Raw genomic sequence first — 8,367 nt, forward strand, 5'->3', positions numbered from 1 at the left:
TACAGGTAAAAAAAGATGAGAAATGAAGGGTTTTAGGAATAGGAATATGGTGAAAAATAGACAGGATTGGAGGCAGAATCTTCTTCATCCTCCTTTGAGCTACGAGTCTATATCGACAAAGCAGGATAGTAGGGAGAAGACAAATTTGGATAGATCCAGTGTACCAAAGCTGGTGCAGAAAATTGAAGAGAAGCTTAATAATGGATTTATTAAAGGTTGACTACATGATATGTTATGAAATAGTTGGACGATCAGTGGCAATTTGGTCTTGTGGTAGTTGTTATGTCATTTTTCACCTGCATTGTGTAAGGAAATGGGCAAGAGCTCCATCCTCTGTAGATTTGTCTGCTAGATAGAGTCAGGGTTCCAACTGGAGATGCCTTGGTTGTCAGTCTGTGCAGCTTTCACTCCCAGATCATCTTCGTTACTATTGTTTTTGTGGGAAGGTGCAAGAGCCAGAAGTAGAATATTATCTCACTCCACATTCATGTGGAGGACCATGTGGGAAGCCACTTGAAAAGGAAAAGAAAACTCCCAGTTGCTCACATAAATGTACTCTGCAATGTCATCCAGGGACTTTCCCACCTTGCTCAGTAATGGCTCCCCCCAACATTGCCCGTGTGGTAAAACAACAATTACAAGGAGATGTTCTAATCATAAATCAATTGAATCATGTGGACAGTGTTGTGAAAAGCCTCTCAAATGTGGACACCATTATTGTGACAATGTCTGCCATGAAGGCCCATGTGATCCTTGCAAGGTTCTAATAAAAGCTTCATGCTTTTGTGGGGAAAAGGAGGAGATGATACTTTGTGGTGATATGGATATCCAAGGGGAAATAGACTAGAAAATTGGTGTATTTGCATGTAAGAACTCGTGCCTAAAAATGCTTTCCTTTTATAATCATAAGTGCAACAAGATATGTCATCCTAGAGAATGTGGAGAGTGTGAACTATCACCTAAGAAGGTCAAATCTTGCCCCTATGGTAAAACTCAGCTGCAAAATCAGAGGAAGAGTTCTATGGATAGCATACCAACCTTCTCAGAGGTGTGTGAGAAGCATATTCCATGTGGAAAACATTTTTGTATAAATGTCCTCCTTGTTTGGTTTCTGTTAATAAAAAATGTCGACGTGGATCATCATCTAAGACGGTCCCTTGTTGGAAGACCATGGTATCCATGGAGGAGAATGTTGAATTCACATGTGAAAAGCATTGTGGACAAAAGAAAAATTTTGGTACACATAGATGGAATGAATGATGTCACCCTCTTGCAAATAGAGGGGTTTCAATTACTCATTTAGGTGATTGGGATCCACATTTATGTCAAATTACCTATGGGAAAAAGTTGCAATGTGGGTAGCATTTTTGCCAAGAACTTTGCCATAGTGGCCATTATCCACCCTACCATGAAACTATTTTCACTAATATTTCTTGTGCATGTGGGAAGACGTTAATTTCTCCTCCAGTCCCTTGTGGAACACCCATTCCTTCATGCTCATATCCCTACTCCATTCCTTAGACATGTGGTCATCCTGCGACTCATGATTTCCATATCAAGGATTGCCCTCCTTGTACTGTTCCTATTGCAAAAGAATGTGTAGGGGGTCATGTAGCTCTGAAAAATGTTCCATGTGGTTCTCAAGACATTAGATGCAACAAGATCCATGGGAAACCATGACAATGTGGAATGCACATGTGTACTAGGACATGCCATCTACCTCCATGCGACTCAATTTCCAAGGAAAATTCATCATTAGTAGGTATAATCTCATGTGGGAAACCTTTTGGAGCTCCCCAGAGAGATTGCAGGCATACATGTACTACTTCATGTCACCCACCTCTTCCATGCCCTAATACTAGATGTGAATTTCTAGTGACTATTACTTGTTCATGTGGTCGATTGACTGCAAAGGTTCCATGTGATGCTGGAGGCAAAAATACCAGAGTTGATCCTGTCTTTAAAGCCTCTGTTCTTCAAAAATTGCCTTCTCATCTTTAACTTGTGTAGTCAAATTCAAATAGAGTGCCTCTGGGCCAGAGAAAGCTTGCATGTGATGAAGAATGTCTAAAGTTGGAGAAGAAGAATATTTTGGCAGATGCTTTTGGCATTTTCACAACAGTTGATCTACCAGGGGTGAATGAACAAATTTCAAAACTTTTGGCTAGGTTGAGCATGAGAGAACCATAATGGGTTTCAACTATTGAGGAAAGGTTTAGATATTTGGTTTTGGGGAAAACAAAAGCCCACTCAAATAGCATTCGTGTGCATGTTTTTGGTCCTATGCCAAAGGAAAAAAGGGATATGTTGAGACATCTTGCAGAAAGATGGAACCTCTCCATATATTCAACTGGATGGGAACCAAAACGTTTTCTGGTCATATAGGCTACACATAAGTCAAGATCCCCATACGTAGCATAATGCCCAAAGGGTCACTTCCTACCATAGGGCCAGTGCAAGCTCCACCTTTCAATTCAATTGTAGATATGGATCCCAGACTTGTCCTTGCGTTGTTTGATTTACCAAGAGAACAGAAGTGAGTTCCCTAATTTTGATATTTGGAGGTGAGTGTGAAATTGTATGGCTGAATGAAAAGAATGCATTAGCCATACTTACAGATCATGTGAGGGCTGCAACTACTCTTAGACGTGTGGATCATGCTTCTGTATATCGAGGTGCTATTGTAGTCCCTCATGGTAGTGGATTAACCAACCGCAATGCCTAGGACACAAAAGATGGGACATCACAAAAGGCTAATGCATGGAAAAAAATTAAAAATGAGCAATAAAGTGTGTGGATGGATGATTCATGGAGGAGGATTGTTCAAGTGTTGAAGTGTCGAGGCCAGTTTGGCAATTCTAGGTAAATCGTATTTTAATGAGAAGAAATCCATATGGAGCTCTTGAGAAATATAATGCAGGAGAGACTTCGTCAACTAAAGTAGCCCAACCATCTTCCAAGCCTCTAACATCTATGGGTTCCACTGAAGTTTCATCCTCTCAAAAGAATCAAAATAAGTACTCTTCCAATGAAGTGGATGATTGGGAGAAGGCTTTTCAAACAAAAGAATGAGGAATGGAGAAATTGGATGAAATCTAATAACCAGTGGATTTCTTTTTATGAATGGTATTACCCTTCCTCGAATCAGATAGAAGAATCCTTAAGAAAACAGTTCAAAAATCAGGCAAAACAAAAAAGGATTCTTGATGTTGATAATTTCATTAAAGGAAAGATGGAATCTAATGCTGTCATAATTCCATCTCCTTTAGTAAGTCCTGACTTTTCTCCAAAAATACAGAAAATGCTGTCTAAACCAAACCTGCCCAAAAATCTGCAGGTCATAAGGATAAAAGGAGAAAAATTGGTGAAAGAAATTTGCAGCAGTCTGCAAATAAACATGATTAGATCTGGTTCCCCTCCAAAACACAAATGGGAACTTTTTGATGGACAGATCTATCAAACAAAAAATGATTTTCCACCATGGAAAAACTTTGTTATCAGACAACAGGATGGAAAAATTTATAAATTGTCTCCAGTTCAAACAGAAGATTCAACCAAAGAATCTATCTTAGCTACAAACTGGACGAACCTTGCTCTTTCCAGTTTGGAAAAATTTCTAAGAACACAGCATAAGTCTATTGAGGACATGAATAATATTCTAAAAGAAATGATGATTAGAATGCTTCAGAAACAGGACTATGCTACTGTATGTTTAAATGAGAATGTCAAGACTCTTGCAGAAAATGATAAACATATAGCTGAAAGCCTGGATAACCTCAAGTTATCCACAGAAAAGAAAATTCAAGATGTAACAATTATCCAAGGAAGAGAAATTGTTAAGGTTAATTCTAGCCTTGACATACTCAAGAGGCAAGTCTCGAATGTCTCTAATTCTGTTGATTCACTCAAAAAGAGACATCCTACAGATTCATACAAATCTACCACTATTTTTAGTGAACCTCACTCTCAGATGCCTTATACTATTTCATCCTTTGTCTCTAGTCTCATAAGATAGCCAACAGAGATTGAGTTTCCAAAACCAGGGATTTCATATTCTGCTGCACCTAGTTTCTTTGGCCATATAAATCCAAATCCTTGTGTTTCTTCAAAAACAAATCCATCAACTATCTCTTCTTTCACAGAATGGATAAAGAAAAATGCTTCACAAGATGAAGAATACGAAGAAGAAAAGAAATGGTATGAAAACTTAGAAGAAGACGAAGAGACAGGATTGAACAAACTTGAAATAAATAATGATGAGCTTCACTAGAAAGTCTTGAGGAATTTGTACAGAATTTTTCTCCTTAAGAAAAATTTCATTTTAATATTCCAAATGAAGAAGTAGTTCATGCAACTACTTCTAGGTCCACATGGAATTCCACTTGGTCCCCTGCTCCAGACAGAAGGGATATGATGAAACCTGAGTATCACAAAGATTGGTCAGCCTCCTCGACATATTCTTGGAATATTGACAACTGCACAGAAGCAGAAGTATTATTAGTCATGCACTCCACGTTAGTATGCTACAGGACCTATCTGGCTAATGATATTGGACCCATAAATTCTACAAGAAGAATCATTGGCGGGTTTGAAGGATCTTTAGATTCTTGGCTAAAAGAAGAAACGATCAAAGATCCTCTATTGCTGACTAATTGGGAAAATTCACATGTAAAGAATGCCGATGGAAGTACTTACATGGATCTGTTTACCTCACTTCCAGTAAACAATATGATTGGTTGTTTACTTTATGGCATTACTGTTAACTTTATTGGCTTCCCATAGATAAATAATGATCTGACTGCTATTACTCTTGTTGCTATGAAACTTCATAATATGAAGAATTTTGATGAATAATTTAATGAGTTCTTGCATAGATTGCATACTTTGTCACTAGAACTCATTATTGAATCCAAATGGAAGGATATATTTGTTTCATCATTACCATTATGGGTGTCAATAGCAATAGTTAGCAAATTGCCAGGAAGCATTGGTGACTACAAATTTGGAGTAATTAGGCAGGAAGTCAAAGCCATAATTGTTGAACTTTTCTCCCAAATGAAGATAGCCAGAGCAACCACGAATCCAAAGAAGCTGCATGGTTACTAGAAACTGTGCAAGCAATGGCACCTTTCTGCTCCAAAAAATTCAGAGGGGAGAGATGTGCGTGCTTACAGGAAAAAGAAGCACGCAACAAAGAATTTTTCAGGCAAAAGGATCATCCACCAAAAGAAGCCGAAAGATTACAAATAGACACAACTATTTACAAGAAAAAAGGAAGTTCAATGTTACCACTGCAACAAAAAATGACACATTTCTCCAAACTGTCCAGAGTTGGGGAAAGAAAAAAAGAAACTAGAGAAAGGTAAGAAGAAAGTATTTTACAGAAATAAATCTGGTAAAGTAAATTGTTTAAATCTTCCTGATAGTTGTGAGGAAATAACAAGTGAAGAAGAATCAGATTACATCAATAAATTTAATTCTGATTCTAATACTTCTGACTCGGAAGAAGAATATTGCAATGATCCACATTGTGCAGAATGTTTCAAAGATAATTGTGAATGCAGTGACCCAGATGTCTGCTAGTGTCATTCCTTGAATATGATGAAGAATGGTGAATCTAATGAACAGGCTAGAAATATTTTCACGCAAATGACGGCAGCAACAGACCCACAATTAAAAGATATGTATAAAGAGCTATTAATCAATCACTTAAATTCTAAGACAACCAAGCAAAGCAATCCTAAAAGAGGATATGTTCCTCCAGCTTCTCTTTTCTCAGTAGAAGCCTTGACCAGGCAATTCAGGCAGGAAGATTTTGTAGAATATCTTCCCCAGACTTTGGCCAGTATCCACCAGGCAATAAAAGATATAAGGAAGACAATAAAAGAAAATAGAAGGCTTTGTATTGAAAGTCACCAAGATTGCCAACTCAAGAAAATGAAAGCAGGACAGCCTTCAACTTTTGCACAGACACAGAATTGGACATTCCATTAGAAACCCTTTCCAGGTATACAAATTCAAGAACCCAACATTGATGATGAAAGGGTAGGATTAGGTTGCAATAAGATTAATGGAGATGTAATGTATTACATCAAATTAAAAGTTAGAATTGGTTCCAAAGTGGAATACTAGAAGGTCCTTATGGATACTGGTTCAAGATTAAATATTGTAAATAATATAGTAGTTGATACTCATCTCAGAAGGCCAACTACTTGTCCAAAGGTTACAACAGCCAGTGGAGATATCATCACTACTTCAAAGGTTCCAGTTGATATTTTCCTAACTGATTCTATTGGAATAAATGTGGTTTTCCCAATTGTTACAGGGATGGATTGTGCAATGTACTTAGGAACACCTTTCTTCCAGAATTTCCAAAAGCATGGAGCGAAATTTGATCAACAAACAAGGAGATATGGTTATTTTCTTGAACTGGAAGGTAAAGAGCTGTTTTTTCCTTTTATAAATTCCAGCTCACCCAATAGAATCAGAAGGATTGAACGGCTAGAAACCTTACTGTCAAAAATGGAAAAGAAGAAGGAGATTTTAAAAATTGATGAAAACATTGAACAAGGAAAGTTTGACAGGGAGATAGCCAATCTGAAAAATAAATTTCTGGAATGCTGCTCTGAAGACCCAAATGCCTTTTGGCATGTGCATAAGCATGAAGTTGAGTTACCATTGAAAAATGACTTCAGTGGTAAATTAAGAAGATCAAAATTTGTTTCGATGAACCAAGAACAGATGGTTCACTGTAAAGAAGAGATCAAGAGTCTTTTACAGAAACGCCTGATCTGAAAAAGAAAAAGTCCAATAGCCTGCTTTGCTTTTTATGTAAAAAAACATGCAGAGATTGCCAAAGGAAAACCAAGGTTGGTGGTAAACTACAAACCACTGAATAATATATTGGATTATGATGCTTATCCCCTTCCAAATCCCTCCACAATCCTAACACAAATCTCAAAATCAAAGATTTTCTGAAAATTTGATTTGAAATAAGGATTTTAGCAGGTAGGCATCAAGGAATTTGATAAATGGAAAACAACTTTTTATGTTCCTGAAGGTCATTTTGAGTGGAACATAATGCCATTTGGACTCATTAATGCTCCATCAGCCTTCCAGTGCATAATGGATGAGACATTTGAAGGTATGGAGGAATTTATAAAAAAATACATTGATGATATTCTTATACATTCTGATGATATACCGTCTCATATTAAGCATCTGAAACTATTTATCGAGAGGATAAAAGAAAAAGGGATAGTCCTCTCTGAAACTAAGATGAAATTGTTCAAAACTATGATAGATTTTCTTGGATATAATATCCAGTATGGTTCATATCAAGTAATCCAAATAAGTCTAGATTTCATAGATAATTTTCTTGATGAAATTTTGGACAAAACTATGTCTCCAGATTTCTTCATCATTGTGCACAAGAAAGGAAATTACTGAATAAGAGATTACAGAAAGATCCCATTCCCTGGAATGAAGATTGCACAAATGCAGTCAAGAAAATCAAGGATAGGATTCACAGAATTCAGCCTCTGTGTCCGATCCAAGAACAATGGAAGAAAGTAATTATGACAAATGCCAGTAATATTGGATGGGGAGCTGTTCTTTGTCAAGAAGATCCAGAGAAGAAAAACTCACTGGAAATTTGTCAATATGCTTCTGGACTATGGTCGACATCTCAAGCAAATTGGGCCAGCCTCAAGAAAGAACTCAGAGCAGTTTGTTTGGGAATAGAAAAGTTTAAAGACTTTGTTATTTACACTAAGTTCCTGGTTAAGACAGATTGCCAAGCTTTAAAGTTTGCTATTCACAAGTGTGAATTTGAAGATGCTGCTATGGTAAGATGGGTAATGACTCTCAGTCAGTATGATTTTGAAATTGAATTCATTCCTGGACATAAAAATTCTTTTGCTGACATGTTGTCAAGGGAATTTTTAGAGAAAAATTCTATTCACTCTTTATCATGCAATTTTATCAGAAGATATGAAGAACATGTTGAAATAGAAGGCAGACAGGGATGGGTAAGATATGATATGAGAGAAAGCATTTTAGACCATGATGAAACATGGTATCCAGTATCTGAAATTCGCTGGAGAGAAGGAGTTCCCAATCTTTGGACCTGGCATGACCAAGAAATTGAAAATGATCTGGCAATCAGTGAGCTAGATTATCTGGTCCATATAGGCAACATTTCCTATGAACTCTTTTATGAAGAAGATGACAGAATTGGAAATTGCAGGATTACTATTAGGCAGTTCAATAATCCTCTACAGAGGACTGATTTTGATCTAGAAAGGCAGGAGACTGCTTTTTTCCAATGCATGAATTTAGAAAATATTTCCTCTAACTTCTTTTATC

At 37.0% G+C, this 8,367-nt stretch overlaps 1 pseudogene; it reads left to right on the plus strand.

The window, feature by feature from the left end:
• Positions 1 to 886: 886 nt before the first annotated feature.
• On the plus strand, positions 887 to 2,725 carry LOC149229219 (NF-X1-type zinc finger protein NFXL1 pseudogene; annotated as a pseudogene).
• The last annotated feature ends 5,642 nt before the right edge of the window (positions 2,726 to 8,367 follow it).

The sequence above is a fragment of the Pinus tabuliformis genome, chromosome J (genome assembly GCF_031772625.1).
Source record: "Pinus tabuliformis cultivar Carrire ecotype Pingquan chromosome J, CPIR1, whole genome shotgun sequence".
Classification (NCBI taxonomy): domain Eukaryota; kingdom Viridiplantae; phylum Streptophyta; class Pinopsida; order Pinales; family Pinaceae; genus Pinus; species Pinus tabuliformis.